The sequence below is a fragment of the Schistocerca gregaria genome, chromosome 2 (assembly GCF_023897955.1).
Source record: "Schistocerca gregaria isolate iqSchGreg1 chromosome 2, iqSchGreg1.2, whole genome shotgun sequence".
Lineage (NCBI taxonomy): Eukaryota > Metazoa > Arthropoda > Insecta > Orthoptera > Acrididae > Schistocerca > Schistocerca gregaria.
This window is the reverse complement of record NC_064921.1, coordinates 467,211,500-467,235,785: the sequence shown is the minus strand read 5'-3', so window position 1 is coordinate 467,235,785 and position 24,286 is coordinate 467,211,500. Positions and strand designations below refer to the sequence as shown.

The window sequence follows — 24,286 nt, the reverse complement described above, 5'->3', positions numbered from 1 at the left end:
TAGGAGACTTTTACTGAGATCTGAAGATGGTAACCAAGCTTACCAAAAACGATAATCGACAGTGAAGGTTGTTTACAAGCGATATTCGCTAAGAAATGCACCTTCTCTCAAGTTGTATCAAATCCTTCAGCAGGCCTCTCCTATTCGGCAAGCAACCAGTTAGAAAGAAAAATGAAAAAAATAAAGGGAGACTGTCATCGTCATTACATACAAAGACTGGTTCATTTGCAAAAAAGGAATAAACGGAAGAAACTGCACCTCAAATAATTTCGTCGAAGTGCAGAAAAGTAAATCGGTACTGCAGGCCGTGCATTTGATATCGCTGCTCGGTCACGATAAATTTACTTGCTGTTATTTGATTGATACTCATTGTTCGTGCTGCTTGGCGGCTAAATTCCGCGTTTTGCAGACGCTCCTGCAGCCAGCGTGCTACAGGTGTCGGGTTTCCCCGGTGCGGCTGCGACCCTCGCCGTCGCCATGGCAACGCGCAGTTCCCAGCCCCCTGCTGCCCAGGCTCGGCGCCTTACGCTGCAACCTCTGAGCTGCCACAACAAGTGATAGAGTAGGCTGTGGTGGATCATTCACGAAATTAGAATCTGTCGTAAAAATTTACGAACAGAGCGTTCAGTATTTACTTATTGTAAACCAAAACCCCAGGCGTATAACGTGACCCACCGAAATCCATCACGATCTTACGATTTGGACTGTTCGCAATTTGTGTGAATCATTCAGAAAGCAGAATCTATGATGCGTCTCGGCTATGTGGCGTTTGTTACGTTTATATGGAGCAACATTATTTCAGCCTTTAAGCACGCTGTGATATGAAGTTGAGGTCATCTTCAGCACATCTTCTCTAGCTCAGCCTGTGAGATCCTCCTGCAGTCGACCCCTTGATTCCTGTCACAAGTAAAAATATGACTGATTAACCATGTGCCTATGTTTAATCTATATGTTGCATCACGGCACGCTATCAAGCTCTTATTCAGGCTCCATCATACTAAACGATGCCCCCTGAAATTCTGTACCTGCAGGTAGCTGTTTAACACACGGCTGGGAGCACTCTTAAATCATAGTGTCAGATCTCTGACAAATACTGTATTGCAAGCTCCTTAGGCATATATTAGCCGTTCCCATAAAAGAGCGAGTAGGTCGTTGAGGAGGTCTGGAACTGGTACCAGGCGGTCACGTGTCTCTTCACCATTGACTTAACTCATGGCAGTGAGGCGGTATATATGTCCTCAGTCAGTTGTACGGAATCAGTGCAATAAGATGGGTCCACATGGCCGGCCGGAGTGGCCGTGCGGTTCTAGGCTCTACAGTCTGGCGCCGAGCCACCGCTACGGTCGCAGGTTAAAATCCTGCCTCGGCCATGGATGTGTGTGATGTCCTTAGATTAGTTAGGTTTAAGTAGTTCTAAGTTCTATTCTACTGATGACCTCAGAAGTTAAGTCCCATAGTGTTCAGAGCCATTTGAACCATTTGGGTCCACACGAGGACGTGGCACAATGGCAGAAAGGAAGCATTACGTTTCGAGGTGTCCGTGACCACACTGTGTATGAAGTTGCCCGATTTGTTGGTATATCAACGTCTCATGTCCAACGTGTCTGCAAGCAGTGGTGTACCACTTGCAGCCATGTAAAACGTCGCAAGAACAATGGTTGCGAAAACATCCTAATCGAGACAGACAAAAGGCGAGTGTCACACCTGGCCAGTGGCAACCGGTTTCCGACCCGACAGAGACTGCTGCTGTCAATGAATGTCTCAAGCAGTTTCCGAGCGAACACTGGATGCATGTAATGGACTTTTTGAGTAGCGTACCTCGCAAAAAGCCATTGGTCACAATGGTACGTAGAGCTGCACGTCTTTAAAGGCTCACTGTAGCTGGATGGAGGCGTGTAGTATGATGCAAGGAGCCGCGATTTTGCCTCTTTTCAGTAGCTGGAGTGTGTAGCTCCGGCTAGATGTCCAATGTGCCTATGTTTCGAAAAAAAAAAAGAAAAAAACACTGTTCATCAACATTGTTCACAATATTTTATAGTTTGTAAATGTCAATCCTTTGGGTGTCAAGATGTTCCGTTTTGACTAATTACATCATGCGACAGACAAGTGATTGGGCAAACTGCTCAAATGGCTTGTGAAACACGTAGTAAGCGCTGGAAAACTTGCAGTGAGCTTCGGGATGATTATGTAGGAAATCGATACCGCTTTTTTCCGTGTTTGCCCTATAAATAATTTTTTTAGTGTATGTAGTTTTCATTTGTTTCACGTACCCTGTTCTGGCTTACGCCAACTTTCTTCAAAAGAAGGTAATTGTCTTCGGGCTGTCTTGGAACTTGGTGAGGAAGGAAACCGTTCCCTTCTCTTCAGCTTCCGAGGTCGTTGGGTGCGGTCAGCCAGACCGCAGACTGGACCGGTAGCTTGGGACATCGACACCTGGGCAGACACCGGATACCGCCATTAACACTGCAGCAGCAGCAGCCGCGCTGGCTGGTCACTGGTCAGTCGGCTGCCTCACCCACAGCCGGTGCCATCACGTTCTGGCCGGGCTGGTCCGGCGCGGCAGTCTACCACGTAACGAGGCCCGAACGTTGTTTCTACTTCTAAACTCTCAACATATTTGTGAAGTGCGTGGCAGAGGGTACTTTTCAGTGAATGACACAGCAAGGTTCCTTGCCGCTCCCTTCTCGAACGAACGTGATAAGATTGTCTGTTTACCTCCGTATGTTTTGTTACTTGGCTGACCTTCTGTCCACTATCCCATGAGAACATCGCAGGTGCAGTCCGTGGTGCTATATTTCCGAAAGGCGCTCGACGATATACCACATTCTCGATAGATGACTGGGATTTAATCGTACGCAATATTATGACAAGTATTCAATCGCTTCGAACATTTATTCTCTAACAGAACCCAGGATGCTTCACTGAGAGGGAAAATTTCAGTCTAAACGACAATAACGTTAGCTGTGCATCAAGAAAGGATAACAGGACAGCAAATATTCACAGTATACAATGACAGTAACTGCTACTCTGAGATGAAGAGGTTAGAACAAGAGAGAAAAATTACGGGAGGGTACGCATCAACCACTAACAAGACTAAAAAAAAGAAAAATTAAAGGTCTCCAGTGATGTTCTATAGGGGGAGGTATCAGCGTTGTATTATCGTAACCGAATACGGAGCAACATTGGCAGCATTTCCACTTGATGTAGCGAAAATCAGCTCTCTTTAAATGTGGATAGATACTTGATAACGCCGGCCGGAGTGGGCGAGCGGTTCTAGGCGCTACAGTCTGGAACCGCGTGACCACTACGGTCGCAGGTTCGATCCTGCCTCGGGCATGGATGTTTATGATGTCCTTTGGTTAGTTGGGTTTAAGTAGTTCTAAGTTCTAGGCGACTGATGACCTCAGAAGTTGAGTCCCATAGTGCTCAGAGCCATTTGAACCATACCTGATAACGCTCACAATAAGGATAAAGAACCCGACAGTATCTGATTAGAATGTTATAATATATAATACATACTGCCAGATCTGTCAAGTATCTAGGAGTAACACAACGTGTAAAAAAAGAATCATCGCATATCTCAGGACTATATTTGGTCTGTGAATGCAGAGAGAAACTTTGGGATCATTTTAGGTTATGTATCGAAGTTAAGAGCTTACCTTGGTGGCAGCTGTGTCGCCGCTTCATGTGGCTGCTGACTGGAGAACTCCCTGGTACAGAAAGCTCTTTTATTACCCAACCTGCGTCTAGTTTCGCACGGTAAAAAAATGCGTTTCAGGGTCTCTGTTTCAGTAGGTGCAATTCAGTTACAGCTGTGCGACGTGTTTTTTGTCGAGAGTACGGCTCATATGCTCCCTCATCGACTGATCGGCTACAAGGGTCGTACGGGTCTCGTACTACAACATTGGCTCCAGAAGTCGCATGGCCTAACTGCATTTATTTATCTTACGTGGTTTGGAGACACTGCGTCTTTTTATGCCTCCCATCAATATGCAGTGAACTGTGACACCACATACACTAACTCCAAATATGGTCGCCAAATCACGGAGCGAGTATGACTACCACCTGGATGTTTGTCTACGTCCGATGAAGGGCACATCGTATATTTGTGAAAGGTAAATCAAAACTTTGATGCGAAACGGAATTGTAAAAAGTACCCCAAGATTGTCTGTGCAAGCGCATAAAAGATATTTAAAAAAAAAACAGCTCCTCGTCAGGCCATTAAGGCCCAAGGGATATCTACCGACCGCCGTGTCATCCTCTGCCTTGTGGAGTCGTGACGATGCGAGATGCAGGGGCATGTGGTCAACACACCCCTCTCTTGTCGTGTTGTATACTTTCCACGTCGTGGAGCAGTCACTACTCGGTCAAGCAGGTCCTCGAATGACCTGACGAGGGTGAGTGCACCCGACACCAGACATCCCACCAAGGAAACATCCTTGACAGTACCGGGAATCGAAACCGGGTCCTCCACATGACAGCCATCTACCAGTCAGCTACGGAGGCAGACGTGTAAAATACAAAAAAAAACTTAGATAGTTCTTCTGACAATAAAATCGTTGTAGTCCTGTGTAAGGTAAAACTCACCCCATGTTGCTTTGGTTCTTTTGGTAGAAGGTATACTGTAGTCTTATGAAACCGGATAAATCTTTCTGAAACACCCTTTGCTACGAAACAATATCAAATGCGATAAACATGTGCAGTGAGTGTGGTCGGCAATTGGAAGACGAATATTTGTTGCAAAGATTCTACGAAAATGAGAGGTATATAAGGAGAAATCTGCTTACAAGAAACTAGTGTCAAGTATTCTGACGTGCTCTGCCATCGGTCAGAGTCCCATTATGCAGGCGCAACTGAAAACATTGAACGAATTCAGAGGAATCCTGCTAGAGTCATAAATGGCTCTGAGCATTGTGGGACTTAACATCTGAGGTCATCAGTCCCCTAGACTTAGAACTACATAAACCTAACCAACCTAAGGACATCACACACACCCATGACGATGCAGGATTCGAACCTGCGACCGTAACAGCAGCGCGGTACCGGACTGACGCGCCTAAAATCGCTTGGCCACAACGGCCGGCGCTAGTGTCATAACAAGCTTGTATAGCTCATAGAATGGTGTTATAGAGATGCTCATATAGCTCGAATAGTTATAGTCTGATGTAGTATGGATACACAACTTTTATGTAACTATTAAATAGAGTAATTACTTTTTAGAGTTTTCAAATTGTTTATTGCGAAACCAACAAATAAAATGTTTTGACAGTCTTAGGATGAAATCTCTTAATTCATCTATAATCTCTGAATCTGTCTCGTGGTCAATTCAGAGAAATGATAGATGACCATGAGACGATTCTAAAAAAATGGTTCAAATGGCTCTGAGCACTATGGGACTTAATATCTCAGGTCATCAGTCCCCTAGAACCTAGAACTACTTAAACCTAAGGACACCACACAACACCCAGCCATCACGAGGCAGAGAAAATCCCTGACCCCGCCGGGAATCGAACCTGGGAACCCGGGCGTGGGAAGCGAGAACGCTACCGCACTACCACGAGATGCGGGCTGCGACGATTCTAATGGCCGCATTGTATACCTTGCTTAGGAATTACAAGAATGAAGAGAGATTTTTACGTTATAAGTTTTCCTTTACTCCTTACGCACATAGAGTAGGTGGGACTGTCTCCAGTATTTGTGCGAAGTAAATACCGCCATGGTCCGTACAGTGGCTTCTGGAGTGCATATGTAGACGCTGCTGCCTGTGCACAGTTCGTACCGCTCACTCTGTCGAGAACGAAAACTAGAGCAGATGGGAATCTGTAAAGACATACTGTGGCCAGCCCAAAATCACTCAAATTTTTAAAATTTTTTTTTTATCGTTGATGGAATGAACTTCTCACAGAGAGTCAGAGTAAAGCTTAGTTCGGCTCCGCAACACTTAAATCAAACTAAAAATAAAGATCTCATACGTAAAACATTGTCCGTGAAGATGTTGCTATCCGTATTCTTCATTTCCCAATATTGAGTTGAAGAAAAACAAAGCGTCACTGCTCCGTTTCGGACACACAAAGGCAATGTAGAGCAGTTTTTAATAGGGCTTCACAACACAACAGGACTATAGTAAAAATGTGAAAACGCAAACCGTAATTTCATCATACGATTTCATTCCTGAAATATATTCATGTATCTGTATCGAAGTACAAGCCTAACTGGTAATGCAGCTAGGTTATAACACTTCAGACCTAATAACATCGCTTGAAAATATAATTAGTGTAGTGTTTGTTAGCGTGCTGCTTGAATGCGGCGGTGACGGGGAGTACGAAAACGACAGTTTCACCAAATAATTATACTTTTATTATCTGTTTACTTAGAACATTTCTCCCAGTTTCACACTAAAATTAGGTAAATTTGTAAATGTAAATCTATGGTTTATAAATGTGCCCAGTTTTCATAAGCAAATGATTATGTAATTATGGCTTCATACACTATGAGATCAAAATTATCCGGACACCCCCAAAAACATACGTCTTTCACATTAGCTGCATAGTGCTGCAACCTACTACCAGATACTCCATATTAGCGAGCTCAGTAGTTATTAGACATTGTGAGTGAGCAGAATGAGGCGCTCCGCGGAATCCACAGACTTCGAACGTGGTCAGGTGATTGGGTGTTACTTGTGGCATACGTCTGTACGCGAGATTTCCACACTCCTAAACATCCCTAGGTCCACTGTTTCCGATGCAGTAGTGAAGTGGAAACGTGAAGGGACACGTATAGCACAAAAGCGTACAGGCCGACCTCGTCTGTTGACTGACAGAGACCGTCGACAGTTGAAGAGGGTCGTAATGTGTAATAGGCAGACATCTATCCAGGAATTACAAACTGCATCAGGATCCACTGCAAGGATTATGACAGTTAGGCGAGAGGTGAGAAAACTTGGATTTCATAGTTGAACGGGTGCTCATAAGCCACACACACGCCGGTCAATGCCAAACGACGCATCGCTTGGTGTAAGGATGGTAAACATTGGATGACTGAACAGTGGAAAAACGTTGTGTGGAGTGAGGAATCACGGTATATAATCTGGCGATCCGATGGAAGGGCGAGGGTATGGCGAATGTCAGGTGAACGTTATCTGCCAACGTGTGTAGCGGTGTTATGGTGTGGTCACGTTTTCCATGAAGGGGGCTTGCACTCCTTGGTGTTAAGCGTGGGACTATCACAGGACAGGCCTACATTGATGTTTTAAGCACCTTCTTGTTTCCCACTGTTGAAGAGCAATTCGGCGATGGCGATTGCATCTTCCAACACGATCGAGCACCTGTTCATAATACACGGCCTGTGGCGGAGTGGTTACACGACAGTAACATCCCTGTAATTGACTGGCCTGCACAGAGTCCGGACCTGAATCCTATAGAACGCATTTGGGATGTTTGCAACGGGTGCCAGGCCTCATCGACCGACATCGATACCTCTCCTCAATGCAGAACACCGTGAAGAATGGGCTGACATTCCACAAGAAACCTTCCAGCACCTGATAGAACGTATGCCTGCGAGAGTGGAAGCTGTCATGAAGGCTAATGGTGGGCCAACACCATATTGAACTCCAGCATTAACGATGGAGGGCGCCACGAACATGTAAGTCATTTTCAGCCAAGTGTCCGGATACTTTTGATGACATAGTGTATACAGGTGTTCCAAGACGAAAAGTGAATACCTTAGGATGTGGCAGTCAAGACTAAATAGAATAAAACATTCCACATAAAACATCTAGAATGTCTATTGCTTACAAATTTGTTAGAACAAACTCATAGAAAGTGTTAAATAAAAGCAAATGGTTATGTTCTAAGGTGATTTTCATAAATTTCTACTCCGACTTGAATGCTGTTTCGAATTCTCTCGAGAGCACTGCATGTACGTCTTCTGAAGTCGTTTTGGCATTCTTTTATGAAAGCAGCATTGTTCATAAACCGAACGATCGATTCATTTCATGTGTTTTCTTATTGTACTTAAGCTTGGTCTTTCAACCATACTTACAGGCAAAAATCTAAAGGGGGTAAGGACCCGGGACCTGGGTGGCCAAGAAACGTAACCACTTCCTCCTACCCATCTTCCGCTTACGCTTAGATGATGAGTCACCTTACAACTAGACTGTGCAGGGGCCCATTCCTGCAGGAAGGATATACACATCCTTGCAGTGAAAGGGTCCTCTTCCATTAACGGTGGGAGCTCCTTTAAAAGGAAGTCTATTTAATGAGTCCCTGTAAGATGATGCGGTAACACAAAACACCACAATAGACATGTACATAGAAGCATTGTTGCAAATGTATCTACAGCAAGGCATGTGAGCTCCCGTCGGCCTACCGATGTGAGCTACGAGTGTTACCGATAGCATCACAAATGAAACTGGCTTGATGAGTATGTCCAAAATGTTCAAATGTGTGTGAAATCTTATGGAACTTAACTGCTAAGGTCATCAGTCCCTAAGCTTACACACTACTTAACCTAAATTATCCTAAGGACAAAGACACACACCCGTGCCCGAGAGAGGACTCGAACCTCCGCCGGGACCAGCCGCACAGTCCATGACTGCAGCGCGCAAGACCTCTCGGCTAATCCTGCGCGGCGCTTGATGAGTAAACAGTATTAGTGGGACTACTCGGAAATTTGTAATCAGACAATGACAAAATTTCAATCTTCTACCTTTATTTCCATTTCGAAGATGTTCGCTGAAAGTGATAAGAATAGAGACCGTGCGTACGAAATGTCCACCACATTCTTGTACAAGGGGCTTTCAATAAGTAATACAATAAATTTTTTCCTCGGCCAATTTCGGTGGAATAAATTCGTAATTTTTTGTGTGATATCATGTAGTATTCTAACTTCAGCACTAGACACGGATGAGGCAAAACATGAGCACTGCCATCACGACGTTGAATGCCGCTTGGTGGCGTTGCGGGCACGTGACGCGGTAGCAAAAGTGTGTAAGCAGAGCAGACGCGAACGGGGGCATCACACTAGAGAAAATATGGACTGAAAATGGGGAAATCCATTGAGATAAGCGACTTTGACAAAGGGAAGTTTATTATTGCGCAGAGCCCGTGAACGCTATCTCGAAAACGGCGAACGTGGTGGCACGTTCACGTGCGCATCTGCGGTAAGGCCAGGGAAGCTAGCATTAGGTGATAAATGGCTGGACGTCCACGTTTCTTCGCAGAGCGTGGGGTTAGGAGGCTTATCTGCTCCGTAAAGTAGGAGAGGTGGTGATCTGTAACATCTCTGCCGAAAGAGCACAGTGCTGGTGCACGCGCAAGTGTTTCGGAGCACACCGCTCATCGTACATTTTTGAACATTGAGTACCTCAGCAGACCATCGCTACGTGTTCACATGTTGACCAACGTCATCGTCAGTTACGATTGCAGTGGGCACGGAACCATCTGGACTCGACGGTCGATCAGTGGAAACGTGTCGGCTCTTCGGGTGAATCACATTCTTGCAACGCTTGGTCGCCAGTCGTCTTTTGAAACGCTGTCATTGAGGTGAGCGGCGGCTCAAGACAAGCAGTGCGCCACTGACGCAGGCTGGTGGGGGCGGTATTATGCTACGGTAGACTTTCTCCTGCGCTCGCATGGGACCTGACAGCTGCGAATTACCTACTTCCTTTCTCGCATAATGTCTTCCCTGACGGCGATGTCGTCTTTCAGCTGTATAATTGTCCGTGTCTTAGATGCAGAACCCATCTGGGTCGCTATCGTGCTACATCAAGACGTTCGTGAATCAGCGGCCCGTTATTTACGCGAATTACATGAACTTTGCGTATACATCTAATGACACATACCTCTACAAACCTACCAACAAATTGTCATATCCCTGACTAGCAGAATCAGTGATATATTTAGTTCAAAGACGGACAAACGAGCTATTAAGCAGGTGATCATAACGCTTTGGCTCATCAGTGTATGTGCCGTTCGGAGACACTTATCTCTGTAACCAAATGTTTTTCTGTAACCACAAAAACTGGACACAAGTTATATGGAATGTTTTATTCAAATTAGTCAGTACAACCACCTGCGAAAATATCTACTATTCCTCCAAGAACAACCTGCATACTGTAAAATACCTTGTAGATGCCACTACACTGAACTCTTTTATGACTGCTGACAGTGAAACTATCATCTACTAACTTCTCAGTTGTATCCCGTACCAGCTAACTATACGTAACGGCCCGGGTCCTAATTTTTTTCAGAACACAAATACCCAGAGAAAATAGTTTACTGTGCGGCTGGTCCCGGCGGAGGTTCGAGTCCTCCCTCGGGCATGGGTGTGTATGTTTGTCCTTAGGATACTTTAGGTTAAGTAGTGTGTAAGCTTAGGGACTGATGACCTTAGCAGTTAAGTTCCATAAGATTTCACGCACGTTTTTTGAACGTTTGGAATGATGCTTTGTTTATCTTTGCACGTCAGTGTTGTAGAAATGCGCATTCGTATTAACTATGCAGTGATTTAATATAACCATAACAATTGTTTTACTTACTTATTTTTCGTAATATTAGTACTTTTTGTAAAAAAAAACAACTTCGATCAGAAAAAAAACACAAAGAAGGAAAAGATACATACTTGATGTTGAAGTATGAAGCTTCGATAGAGATATTACGTTAAATTATTTCGTGCTATTATGCATTTTTTTTTCTTTTTACAATCGGGTTACACCGAAGTGGAAGGGCGACGATACAGTTGATGTAGGAGACTTAAAGCAGTAAAGTTAAGAGCAGCGTACAGCAAAGTTGCGACACGCAGTTGACTGAAAACTTATCAATGAATTTTATATGCTTCCACAAGAGTCAATGGACACAAATAATCCGTGGAGAACTTAGAACTCACTTAAGATGCCTGAATGACTGAGGTTAAACGTGTGTGATAAAGGGCATAAGAAAATGTCAGTTGCAAAAGGCGAGTGCAAACAGTCGTTCTTACCTAAAAGAAAAACAGCAATTGTAGCAATTCTTGGTAGCGTGGCGAACGTGTTTAAGAAAGGAACGCAAGAATAGTACTCTTATAGTCAAAGCATCGAATAGATTTTTTTTATCTTAATGTTTTTAATAAACTCTAAACAAAACAAAAAATGACACGCCACGAACGAATTAGACAGGACGTACATCTTCAGACAAGCAAATGATTACAATTTCAGAATAATTGGATGATTCATTCAAGAGAAAGAGGTTCACAGATTTAACAAGTCAATGACGCTTTGGATCACCTTTGGGCCTTATACAAGCAGTTATTCGGCTTGGCATTGATTGAAAGAGTTGCTGGATATCCTCCCGAGAGATATCGGTCCAAGTCTTGTCTGATTAGCGCGTTAGGTCGTCAAAATCCTGAATTGGTTGGAAGGCCACGCCCATAATGCTCCAAAACCTGTCAACCGTCAGACATCCGGCGACCTTGTAGGTCAACGTAGAATTTGGCAAGCACGAAGATACGCAATAGAAACTATCATCGTGTTAGGGCTGGTACTATCGTGCTGAAATGTAAGCTCAAGATCACCGTGAAGAGAGACATAACTGGGATAGAATGTCGTGGACGTACCGCTGTGTTGTTAAGGGCACCGCCGCTGACAGCAAAAGGAGTCCTGAAACTTCCTGGCAGATTAAAACTGTGTGCCGGACCGAGACTAAAACTCGGGATCTTTGCCTTTCGCGGGCAAGTACTCTACCAACTGAGCTACCCACGCACGAGTCACGACCCGTCCTCACAATTTTACTTCCGCCAGTACCTGGTCTCCTACATACCACACTTCACAGAAGTTCTCCTGCGAAACTTGCAGGACTACTGAAAGAAAACATGGCTTAGTCACAGCGTGGGGGATGTTTCCTGAATGCAATTTTCACTCTGCAGCGGAGTGTGCGCTGATGGGACCTTTGCCTTTCGCAAGTTCCGCAGGTACACTTCTGTGAAGTTTGGAAGGTAGGAGACGAGGTACTGGCGGAAGTAAAACAGTGAGGACGGGTTGTGAGTCGTGCTTGGGTAGCTCAGCTGGTGGAGCATTTCCCCGCGAAAAGTAAAGCTCCCGAGTTCGAGTCTCGGGCCAGCACACAGTTTTAATCTGCCAGGAAGTTTCAAAATCAGCGCACACTCCGTTGCAGAGTGAAACACTCATTTTGGAAATGAGTCCTGCTATGAAATGAAGTGGCACCCCAGACAATCTATCTTGGTTGTCGGGGCGTTTGGCGGGCGAGGGACAATATGGTATCCCAACGCTGTCCGATTCGTCTCCAGACGGTTTTTCGCTGGTCATCGGGCCTTAGTTCCGAGTGGGACTCATCACTGAAGACTGTTCTACTTCAGCGAATGAGATTCCAAGCCGAGTGTGCCCGACACCACTTCAAACTGGGTTCTTGGTGTGCAGAGATCGATAGCAGTCTGCGAAATGGGGCGCCGTGAATCCCACCTCCTTTCTGTGGTCCACCTATTAATGATCCTTCTGGTCACTGAAGCATCGGTTGCATGCCAGGTCGATGACAATGATGAATCCAGCGCTCTGAGTGCTTCTCTGGCGATTGCTCGGTCCTCATGCTCCACCGTCTCTCTAGGTCGACAGTTTGGTATTCACCCCGGGTTGGCTATGGTTCAGCCATTCCTGCGAACATCGTCGAATTGTGGTATTGCTCCTCTTCAGATGTCGAGCGGTTCGTCAATTACTCCAACTGTCTTCTTTGAGCCCAACTGCATGTCCTCTTCCAAATTCTGACATCTACAAATATTGTTCACGCGCCTTTCTACGAGATGTGGTTATTGTCCAACTGAGTACACGGAAACATATTCGCAAAGATTTTATGCTCTTGTATCGACATGTCTTGTGTTTACTATCCATACCAGTTGCTCCGGGAAACAGCGCTGCACCTTCACGCGTTTAGACTATCCATCGGCCGCCAAAGTTTAGAGTTTTGCATTTTTCGTCGATTCCTATATGAATACAAGTTTTGGGTCAATTTATATAACTCCTTCGTGGTTTGCGTCTGGTTTTTTCCGTTAGAGTGTACGTTGCTCCTGTGTATCCGCCGGCCGGAGTGGCCGTGCGGTTCTGGGCGCTACAGTCTGGAGCCGAGTGACCGCTACGGTCGCAGGTTCGAATCCTGCCTCGGGCATGGATGTGTGTGATGTCCTTAGGTTAGTTAGGTTTAATTAGTTTTAAGTTGTAGGCAACTGATGACCTCAGAAGTTAAGTCGCATAGTGCTCAGGGCCATTTGAACCATTTGAACCCTGTGTATCTAGACGCTTGCCTTCGATCACAAACAGTTCATAATCCAAACATCAGTTACGATATGATGTTTATTTAGAATGCCAATTGTTTTGCAAGCAACAGTTAATGCCCTTAGTGTGTCTTGGTGTAGATAGGAGATGATGATGATGATGATGAGGTCCCATACCCCGAGGAGCGTAGCGAACGATGCGGGAGACCCGCACCGCCGACTAGGCAAGGTCCTAGCAGAGGTGGTTTGCCATTGCCTTCCTCCTACCGTAATGGGGATGAATGATGAGGATGAAGACGACACAACGACACAAAGTCCAGCCAGTCATCTCGAGGCAGGGAAAATCCCTCCCCCCCCCCCCTCCTGGTATCGAACCCGGGACCCCGTGCGTGGGAAGCGAGAACGCTACCGCAGGACCACGAGCTGCAGACGTAGATGGGAGGGTTCGAGATTAATTACATTCATCGCCAGTTGTACAAAAATGGACTGCGCATTTCGTAGCATTGCTATATGTGACTCAGACGTAAAGAAAATCTCGTTTAACGTCGTTTTCGAGGACAACTTGGCTATCAAAATTGCAAATGAGACGAATGTTCTTTGAGAAGTCGTACAAATGTAAGTACGATTAAAATTCTGTGAGTGTTCGCGGGGCCGCGACTATGCCCAGCCTCGAATCTGGAAGAGACTTGGGGAGCCGCTCATTGTTTCTTTCGACCCCGCGTCGCCGCAACTGTCCCGTGCAGTAATTTGTCGCGCTGTGGCCGAAATCCCAGCAAGACAGCGACTGTCTAACCGCGCTCAGCAGTCAATGAGGTACTTTGTATGAAGTGGGCCGGAGCGCCACGGTACGCGAACAGTAAAAAGTCGCCGTATTCGCCAAGGCGACGGCGCCACAAAGGCAGCGTCATGTGCCAGCGACGCGGACGGCATCGCTGAGATGGCCGGCGCCCACGTGTAAATGCACCGGCCACAACTTTCTTCTGCCGTCCCGTTTCGGGGACACCCGGGCGCCCTTCTATTAAGGCGCAGGTGTTCCCAAGTTGTCACTTCTACAGAGAGCGAATTCCCACGTATGCTTCGACACTAAGTTATAATACTGCTCATTGTTGCATATTTGCTAGTTAAGCTATCGGAGCCGGCCGCTGTGGCCGAGCGGTTCTAGGCGCTTCAGTCCGGAACCGCGCTGCTGCTGCGGTCGAGGTTAGAATCCTGCCTCGGACATGGATGTGTGTGTTGTCCTTAGGTTAGTTAGGTTTAAGTAGTTCTAAGTCTAGGGGACTGATGACCTCAGATGTTAAGTCCCATAGTGCTTAGACCAATTTGAACCATTTTTTATGGTGTCGTAGCAGTAATTACACTGACGTATATAAAAATTTCAACACCAAGAAATAATGTGGAGTAATAAAATTTCGTAAATGTATTCGTACAGGTAAAATATTTAATTGATTAATGTTGCAAGACTACATGTTAGTGTAACCGTGAAATATGCCATTGCAAACGTGAAATGCTGGTACATTAATAACCGGTCTTACCGTAAGAATGTTCAATGCAAGCGTGCAAACATGCATTCATTGTATTCTACAGGTGCCGGATATCAGATTGTGGGATGGAGTTGCACGCCTGTTGCTTCTAGTCGGTCAATACAGGAACGGTTGATGCTGGTTGTGGATGATGCTGGCTGGAATTATCGTCCGTAATGTTCCATACGTGCTCGATTGGGGACAGGTCTGGTGACTGAGCAGGCCAAGACAACGCGCCCTGGGCTACACCAGTGGTACGTGGCCGACTGGTATCCTATTGGAAAACCAGACTGGCGTACAACTTTACAGTCAGGGTGCGTGGATTAACCACGAGGGTGTTCCTGCTGCCATAAGAAATCGCACCCCAGACCATAACACGAGGTGTAGGATCAGCAGGTCTAGGCTACAGACAGATTGCGAGCAGGCCTTCAAGTGGCCTGCTTCTAACCAACACACGGATTTCATCGTAAAACTCAACAGACTTCCGCTCTGCCCTCCAGCGATCTCTCACTTGACACTACAGAGACCGCAAACGGCGGTGGTTTGGGGTCGGTGGAATGATCGCCATAGTGCGTCTGGCTCAGAGCTGTTCTCAGGGTAACCAATTTGTAACAGTTCTTTGTGTCGCTGTGGTGCCAACTGCTGCTCAGATTGCTGCTGCAGATGCAGTGCCCCAGAGCAATAAGCCGAACACGATGGTTTTCTCTCTCGATACTGCGACGTGACCGTCCGGAGCCCGGTCTTCTTTCGACTGTACGTTCTCATGGACACCGTTGTCATAAATCATGACAGTGGCTGCATTCCTGCCAAGTCTTTCTGCAGTATCGCAGATGGAGCATCCAGCTTCTCGTAGCCCTATTACACGACCTCATACAAATTGAGTGAGGTGTTGATAATGGCATTTTTGACTAACATTGGACTAAACTCCAATCTCAAAGGACCGTTGAAACGTATATTTAAATCAAACCTGGTTTTCATCTTCATAGAGGCGCTAGTAGTTTCACAGACATGGAATTTGAATAGAGATCATCTCCCAAATGTAGATCTCGCCTACCGACTTTCGTTTACGTCGCACAACTTCTTCTTCGTGTTGCGATCTTTTTCCGTCAGTGTGTTTTTCATAATGTAGCTTAGATTACACTATTTCCGCTCCTTAGGCCAACAACAAAGAGAGTCAAGTACGTATGAAACATATCGCACAATCAAAAGCACGTATTAGACTTTTACATATGCTAATGTTCTTGTCAAAGACCCTAAATGAAATGATCCCCAAGGAAATGGAAAAAGTAAACAAAAAATCTATTATTTAATGAATGAAAAATTAAAAGTTTCTGGCAGACTAAGATTCAGATCTGGATTTCCTACTTATGACAGTCTCTTCAGTCATTACGCCATATTTCTTTTTATAAATTATATCATATTTTCAGTTTTTACAACGAATAACATTTAAGTTGTAAATAATAAATGCATTACTTCTTCATTAAACTTTAAGAATTTTCTTGTGGGCCTAAATTCCTCTTCCAAACCTGAGATCTTCTTGAGTACTAAATTTTCTTGAAAAATAAAAATTCTCCTGAGGACCTAAGTCGCCTTTGGAGGCTAAGAGTCGTCTTTTGAATAGAAAATCTCTAAGGTAACGGTGCTCTTGAAATCTGTCGTTCTGGTGTTAGTGCTATGTGTAGGTAAGCCTGAAATTTGTTTGTGCATCTGTCTCCAGTTCGTCGCTTCAACATCTAATGCTGCAGAAGAAGGAAGTATGGGAACTCTTCCGAGGTTGGGCTGTATTTTTGGTCTTCAGAACGTAATACGTAAAATGTCCTGGTGGTCAATTGTAATAATTGTATTTGACGTTGGGAAAGAACTTCCAGGATGTTTGATATTGATTTTAATTACTTGACGTACGGCCTTCGTGATTAAGGCTTTCTCTTTTCTGGTCAAATTCTAAACTAAAATGGTTTCGTTGCATAGGAAGACTGGAGGTACAGTAGCCTCCAAACTGAAAAAAAAGTGAACTTGGAATCAGATGAAGCTTGTGGTTGTTGGCGGTACCGGAACTGTCTCAGTGACTGCTTTATAAAGAGAGCTTTGATATTTGTGGCCAGGATCAGAGATTGGAAAAAGATTCCAACTTGAGGTCAGTTTGTTCGTGGATACTTGACATGTATCATTAAACTTTTTTTAAACTCGATTTTAGGCAGAACAGATCGAGACACGTGGGCGCTCCACTGGTTGACATGTATTGGCTCTCTGGGTCTTTGCCTCAAACTTTTGTAGTAATTGATGTTTCCACTTAGGAGTTGCGAACAGAACTACGAGAGGCTGTCTCACGAGGTGTGTGGAAACGGAACGGGGAAACAGTGGGAACTCAGTCGGCCCGGGCCCTTGACTTACTTTACAAGTTAATTAGAAGCTCACCATAAGTACTTTCAAGTACTCACAATGGTTCAAATGGCTCTGAGCACTATGGGACTTAACATCTGTGGTCATCAGTACCCTAGAACTTAGAACTACTTAAACCTAACTAACCTAAGGACATCACACACATCCATGCCCGAGGCAGGATTCGAAACTGCGACCGTAGCAGTCGCGCGGTGCCGGACTGAGCGCCTTAACCGCTAGACCACCGCGGCCGGCAAGTTCTCACACTCCGAAGGCTTTTGAAGAAGCATCGTCAAAAACAGTTTCGTATGTCACATCAGTGCGCTGAACTTGTGCCGAATTCAGGCATTACGTATAATTCATATTATGAGTTATAGTTAAAGATGCATTGTGTTAACTGCAAGCTTGGCGATACCAGAGGGAATTGCGTGGAGAGGAGGAAGAAAGTCTATTCGCCACATAGACCGCCACGGGATTGATACGTTGCAAGTACATCATTTAGCTCTACTAAGAAATTCATCAGTGGCTTAGGAGGAATTGGTCAGCAGTAAATCCTTCAGGCTCCTCTTAAACCTTACCGAGCGGTCCTAAGAGAAAGAAGAGGTTTCAGTTTTTATTGCAAACTGTAATAGATAGATACATATTGTGCATGTTACTGTATAGAGGAAGGTCCAAGGCTTTGACACAGCTGCGCTTTTGTTTTTTTTTGTAGCAACACGGTGACTACAACACAAGAGAAATCATTTTGTGTGTAGTCAATCTATTGTTCAAGTGCAACGCACAGACCGTCGTTGATTCAGCAAGAAGCCACCTCAGTACAAGCACATTTATGAATGGCGTGTAAAATTCTTGGAAGTTGTTTGCATATGGATAGGGAAGAGTACTGGTCGCTTACGCACGTCTGATGAAAATGCCGAGCGTATCCAATATGCGTCCACACAGAACACTCGGAAGCCTATAAGAAGGGCTGGCCATGAACTTCAGTTTCCTCAAACAACGGTGTGGCGTGTTCTGTAACAACGCGTGCATATGAAGCCTTACAACTGCAGTTACTGCAATTAAGTCCCGGCGACCGTAACAGAAGGTACGAATTTTGCATCTCATTCCTCCAGGATGTGGCAGAGGACACTTTATCCGAATGACTCTTTTTTTTCGGACTTATCGACGTTTCATCTACAGGGCAAAGCAAACCGCCCTAATGCAGGCATTTGGGAATCACAAAATTCTGGTGTCATCGTAGAACTTGAAAGAGACTCGCCGAAAACGAATGTGTTTTGTGCCATTTCAGTTCACGTAGGTTATGGACATTTCTTTTTTGAGGAGGAAACTGTGGCAGGAATGTCATACCTGGACATGCAGCTAATTTGGTTGTTTCCTCAACTTCACGAAGAGCCCAATGATTTCGTTTTTATGCACGACAGCGGCGCGCCTCACTTTCACCAGAAGATGCGGCGTTATCTTAACAACACCATCCGAGAACATGGGATTGGAAGAGCTAAAGAACTCGATCTTTTTCATTGTTTTTGGCCTGCCAGTTCACCAAACTTCATACCTTGCGATATTTTTCTGCGGGTGTACATAAAAGACAGGGTCTCTTCAAGAGACGAGAAATCGAATCTGAAGCTGTCGATCAATTAACAGGGACCTGTTGGTTCGAGTGTGGAATGAAATGGACTACCGTTTCGATGTTTTTCCAGAGATACATGGTGCTGATGTTGAGTGCATGGCGTATGTTCTGACCAGGGACAAAACTTCCCACCTTCATTTATCCAGTGGCATGCGCAATCTGTTTCTATTTTTCATAGATTGTCTGTAACAGACAACTGAAATCTGTTCTATCTTTTTGAATCACTCTGCACTCTATTAACAGCAAAACTATTTATGGTTGAAACTTCAGGATGGATTAAAACTGTGCGCTGGACCGGCAGTCGAACACGAAACCTTGTCTTTCGCGAGCAATGTACTTACTGACTGTCCTATCCGGGTACAAATAAATCCATTTTCGTCATCGATTGAAGTACAATTTCAGACCTATTGCTATGCCATCGGCGTTTGCAAAAGTTATTGAACATTTTTCTTTGCAAGGGTAATTAATCATTTCAGTTCACGTAGTTTTCCGTCAAACGTCCAGTTTGGTTTCAAAGGCTCAACAACTGAAAACGCTATATTCTCTTTTCTCACTGAGGTACTGGACAGATTAAACAAAAATTTGTGAATACTAGGCATCGTGTTTTATTTAGCTAAGGTTTTTGATTGTGTTGATCACAAAATATTACTACAGAAATCGGCCCATGGCGGAATAAGAGGAGTAGTTCACAGTTGGATCCTCTTATACTTTAAGAGCAGACAGGAAAAGGTCATTTCCACAGTAATGAGAACGGATAAGAAGGGACGTCTGCCACCCGGGGTAGCCGCGCGGTCTGGGGCGCCTTGTCACGGTCCGCGCGGCTCCCTCCGTCGGATGTTCGAGTCCTCCCTCGGACATGGGAGCGTATGTTGTCGTTAGCGTAGGTTAGTTTAAGTTAGATTAAATAGTGTGTAAGCTTAGGAACCCATGGCCTCAGCAGTTTGCTCCCATAAGATCTTACCACAAACTTCCAATTTCCAAGGGGCGTCTGATCGGGAGAAAGGTAAGTGCGGGGGGGCTGCGAGGCGGGAGGGGGGGGGGGGGGGGGGGTTCTGAGGTGTCAGTGTTGTGACTACCACCGTTTCTCATATACCGGGTGTTTCTCTTAAGAGACGTCAGGTGAATTTTCTCTAGTGCTCCGGCAGATATATGCAATTTTGTTTTTGCAATGTGCAGCTAACGTCAGCCCAAACAAATGTTGCTCAGCACATGTTTGATGCGACACCCAGCGTCGACGGAATGCATGGGTTTGTTTCCTGCTTCAAACAATTTTTTTAAAAATCTGAATTTTAGGTGCCCAATCGATAGAGCGCAACCAAATTAGTCTAGCGTCATATTCGTTTTACCGGTATGTATTAGCAGAAACAGTAAAAGACGAGGAATAACGAGTACTCCAGCATCGACTGAGCAGCGCCCTTCTCCGGGGCGGCAGCAGTCAGCGCGGCCAAGGGCAGTGCTGTGGCTGCTGAATTACTCGTTATTCCTGGTGTTTTACTGTTTCTGCTAATACATACCGGTAAAACGAATATCTCAGTACACTAATTTGGGATCTCTCTGTAAAATGGGCAAGTAACCTCCACCTTAAGAAGGGAAACAAACCGACGCTCTCCATCGACGCTGGGCGTCGCATGTAAAAGGAACGTGCTGAACGGTATTTGTTTGGGCCGACTCCAGCTACACGGTGCCAAAATTAAATTGCAAATACCTGCCGAAACACCAGAGAAAATCCACCTGACTACTCTAAAGAGACACCCCGTATATAATGATATTTCTTATAAATTTGCAGACGATTCTAAAAATATTTCTGTTTTCTGATGATACTAGCTGCTGAGTGGTGCAAAGGCAATGTATCAAATACTGTACTTCAAAACGTAAGTTGACGTCTTCTAGGAAATAAATTGATGCTAAATCACAGTAAGACTCAGTTTTTACAGTTTCTAACACACAAGCTAACTAAAATTGGCATTTGGATTATACATGATGGGCATGATTAGTGAGTCTCAACAATTAAAATTTCTGGGTGTTCAGATAATAAACTGTCATGGACAGCCCATGTTCAGGATGTTGTTCAAAAACTGAAAGTCGCTTTGTTTATCATTAGAACAGTATCTGCAATAAGTGAGAGCCCAACACGAAAATTGGACTATTTTGCTTACTTTCATTCGCTTATAAAATGCGGCATTATATTTTTACGTACCTCTTCCCATTCAGAAAGGGCATTTTCGACTGAGAAACGTACATTCGAGCAGTATGTGGTCTAAGCTCACAGTTCGCTCGTCGAACCCTCTTCAGGAGTCCGAGAATTGTGACATTGGCCATTCAATATTCATTTTCTTTAATGTCGCTTGTTGTTAATAATGTGACCTTATTCCCAAGAACAAGCAGCTTTCACTCAGTTAATACTAGGCAGAAGTACATTCTGCATTTGAATCGCACCCACTTGACTTATGTCCAGAAAGGCGCGCAGTACTTTGCAGCATCCATTTTCAACATGCTCTCACAAGAATTAAAACGTCTTAGTAGTATACATTATACATTCAAGTCTAGACTGAAGAATTTCTCCTTGGATCACTCCTTCTGTTCTGTCGGGGAGCTCATGAAAAAAAAAAAGTTTATTTCTGTGCTACTTCGTTGATTATGGTAACATATACTCGCAGCTTGTCATGTGCATGGTATTTGTCTACGTTTTATTTTATCTGCGTTAGTTTTATGTACTGACTCGTTCAGTGACCATAGGGATTTGTTGAATCTGTAGAATAAAAAAAAATAAATTTAAAAATCCTAAGACTGACCGAGGATCGAATCCAAGGCTTTTTGATGAACACTTTAGCACCTAACGAGTGATCTACCAAGGCACACCGAGCGGCTCACGTATCCCCGTCCAACCATCTTGATCTAGGTTTTCCGTGGAATCTGTAAAACACAACAAGTTAATGGCAAGATGACGATTTCGCATTGTAGAACTGAAAACGAGCTCCATCCCGAGGTCAGAGTGACATTAGACCATATCCCTCCCTCGTCTTTTTCTTGTGCAAAGGGCGATGAGTGTATTATTTGTTGGGGACGTTTTAATAATGGTACACGTTTCCCCATGAGGTGCCAGATTCCTCAAATGGAACGGTTGTATCGAAATATTGAACAACTTTTTTTTTTGCCGTTACCCCAACTTCTTACTGAGACCCCAATATTACTAGGCCCCACTTCCAAGAATAGAATTCTTTAGCCTACCGCCGCGCCGGATTAGCCGAGCGGTCCAAGGCGCTGCAGTCATGAACTGTGCGGCTGGTCCCAGTGGAGGTTCGAGTCCTCCCTCGGCATGGGTGAGTGTGTTTGTCTTTAGGCTAATTTAGGTTAAGTAGTATGTAAGCTTAAGGACTGATGACCTTAGCAGTTAAGTACCATAAGATGTCACACACATTTGAACATTTTTAGTCTAGCACACTCAGTATTAACTCTGTCACTGTCGTATTCATGAGTAACGATTCATTCTGGCTGGCTCGCGATGTACCAGGATTAGAACCCAATGAAAATCTCTGTGGTCGCGTCGATCAAGAGTACCACCAATTCGGCATGGATGTGTGTGTTTGTCCTCAGGATGATTTAGGTTAAGTAGTATGTAAGCTTAGGGACTGATGACCTTAGCAGTTAAGTCCCATAAGATTTCACACACACCATCTGTACCACCAATTCCATTTCTGATTCGCGGTTGAACGCCTCTTGTTCCGCCTTCAGGCGGTATCAGCGTGACGGCGTCTGCGTAACACGCTTCATTCGTGCCTCTGATAAGGCTGGTCAGAGGCCGATTGCATCTTTTTAATTGATTTGCCTTCTCGCGTGCACTGCGAGGCGCGACCTCGCACGCTGCCGCTGTGTGCTCACCGACGGCCTTTCGACTGGACGAGCTACTGAAACTGAAGAAACTTTTAATAGCTAAGATCACATTCGATACTGTTTATTCCCGCTGACCGGTGTCAACAGTTAAGTCTGTCGTCTCCTGATCTTCAAAAAACTTTTTATATGTCCTGTTCCACTATGACTGTATCCTACATGCCATGCTGACATTAAAGTGGATTGTACCGGGTGATCAAAAAGTCAGTATAAATTTTGAAAACTTAATAAACCAGGAAATAATGTAGATAGAGAGGTAAAAATTGACACACATGTTTGGAATGACATGGAGTTTTATTAAAATCACCCCATATTGCTAGACGCGTGAAAGATCTCTTGCGCGCGTCGTTTCGTGATGATCGTGTGCTCAGCCGCCACTTTCGTCATGCTTGGCCTCCCAGGTCCCCAGACCTCAGTCCGTGCGATTATTGGCTTTGGGGTTACCTGAAGTCGCATGTGTATCGAGATCGACCGACCTCTCTAGGGATGCTGAAAGACAATATGCGACACCAATGTCTCACCATAACTCCGGACATGTTTTACAGTGCTGTTCACAACATTATTCCTCGACTACAGTTATTGTTGAGGAATTATGGTGGACATATTGAGCATTTCTTGTAAAGAACATCATCTTTGCTTTGTCTTACTTTGTATGCTAATTATTGCTATTGTGATCAGATGAAGCGCCATCTGTCGGACATTTTTTGAACTCTTTCTTTTTTTTGGTTCTAATAAAACCCCATGTCATTCCAAGCACGTGTGTCAATTTGTATCTCTCTATCTACATTATCCCGTGATTTATTCAGTTTTCAAATTTATACTGACTTTTTGATCACCCGGTATATAGCACATTGCTAAACTATGGATGTACAGACACACACACACACACACACACACACACACACACACACGTAACTCTCCACCGTTACTTGTTAGATGTTGAATTGTGCAACAGTGCACATTTACATGACGAGTTAAGTGCACCATAAAACCACAACACTTGGAGTATTAATCGGCCACAATATTATTGCACTTGTGAGTGAGGGCGGTTTTGTCGGCTTATCGTGATATTTCACGAGGACACACTGAACCAGCTGACTGTCCTGAAAGCATTCACAGTGCGATGCGTTTTCCTTAGAGTCACCACTGTACTTGTTCACTATCAGCTCACCGCTTCTTTCCGACTGCGGCCACGAAACGCCGAGTGCAGTAATATCGTGGTCAGCTAGAACTGTGAGTCGGCTATACTCCGTACTTCAAAGAATCTTGATCCGTCATGTATTTCACTCGTCATCTAAACGCAAAATATGTGCACAAATGTACAGTGTTACACATTTCAACATCTAACAGGCATCAATGGTACGCTATTGTGAGGGAACCCTAGCTAGACATGGCGATTTTAACTGCATTATTTTTATTTGTACTGAGCGAGGTGGCGCACAGTGCTTAGCACACTGGACTTGCATTCGGGAGGACGACGGTTCAAACCCGCCGCCAGCCATCCAGCTTTAGGTTTTCCGTGATTTCTCTAAATGGCAAATGGCAAATGGCAAATGCCGGGATGGCACGGCCGATTTTCTTCGCCATCCTTCTCACATCCGCGCTTGTACTCTGTCTC

At 44.7% G+C, this 24,286-nt stretch overlaps 1 protein-coding gene across 2 annotated transcripts in view; it reads right to left on the bottom strand.

The window, feature by feature from the left end:
- Positions 1-24,286, bottom strand: part of LOC126326193 (myosin-7B) — a 269,934-nt gene that overhangs the window by 101,116 nt on the left and 144,532 nt on the right. The window lies entirely within an intron of this gene.